At 35.2% G+C, this 1,088-nt stretch overlaps 1 protein-coding gene across 15 annotated transcripts in view; it reads left to right on the top strand.

Moving 5' to 3' along the window:
* LOC112545341 (uncharacterized) overlaps positions 1 to 1,088 on the top strand; it is a 233,204-nt gene that overhangs the window by 177,471 nt on the left and 54,645 nt on the right. The gene's annotated exons all lie outside the window — the stretch shown is intronic.

Consider the following 1,088-nt stretch of genomic DNA (forward strand, 5'->3'; position numbering starts at 1 on the left):
TGTAGGCATAATCCTATTCACTCAATCAGCAGTGATACTTATAAGTATATACATTATTAATTTCCAGTTGGTCATTTATGAATTGTCCCTTTCTGAATATTTAAAATTGATTTTAAAATCTTGAACTGTGTGAAGATTTCATATAAAGTGAGAGATTAAATAGATTGGGATTAGATTGTTCAGAGAGGAAACAGATAAGAGGAAAGATAATAGGCGTATATAAAAATATTCTGTCATTGGTAGATGTACCATTGATTTCATCTAGCATGGCAATTCCTATATTGAAGTGACTGTTTCAGCAACAATTGCTTAACTAGTTAAGCTATGTTCTTTGCTTTGGACATTGCTGGGGAAGCAGGAGTTCAGTACTGTCTCATATTTATATTTTCAACTCGCAGCTTTATTTCAGAGGACTCATACTACAGCCTGATCTTTATTAATGCACGTACTGTTGTGTGACAAGTAGCCAAAAGTAAATATACGTAACTGTTTTAATTCTCTTATAAAATCCCCCAGTGTCTTTGCACAGGACCAAATTCAGATCTCATTTACAGCAAAACAAATTGATCAGTCTGTGGCCTTTACACCACAGTAACTGAGAGAAAAATTGGCACCATAATTTGTTCTGCTTGTGAGACGTGATAATCTTTCCATAAATCACTCTCTTAGAAGTTCTTTTGCTTCCTGGTCTGAACATCTAGATCACGTAAAATGTAGATAAACTTTTAAGTATTTGTAGAACACATCTTTCTACTTTCCCTCCCTCCCAAAAGTCCTTTTCCTCCCTCTTTGTCCCCCTACATCTCCTCCACTCTAAAACAAAACAGCAAAATTATACTTTGACTAGCATAGTGGGGTTTTTTTTTGTCTCCTCCCATTCTAATTATGACCCGAACTTTGCTTTCATTATAAAGCATGTGTACCAATTACTCTGTGGGAGTGGTGAAACTGCAGCACAGAAACTAAAACGATTTGGATTAATCTGAAAGCTACTCATTTGCTTGCGCTTCTTTTTATTAACGGCTGAAAACATGCAGTTTGCCTTGTATTGGCTGTGTATTTTTCAACAAGAATTGAGGTAACTATTT

The sequence above is a fragment of the Pelodiscus sinensis genome, chromosome 1 (assembly GCF_052426305.1).
Source record: "Pelodiscus sinensis isolate ZL-2025 chromosome 1, ASM5242630v1, whole genome shotgun sequence".
Lineage (NCBI taxonomy): Eukaryota > Metazoa > Chordata > Testudines > Trionychidae > Pelodiscus > Pelodiscus sinensis.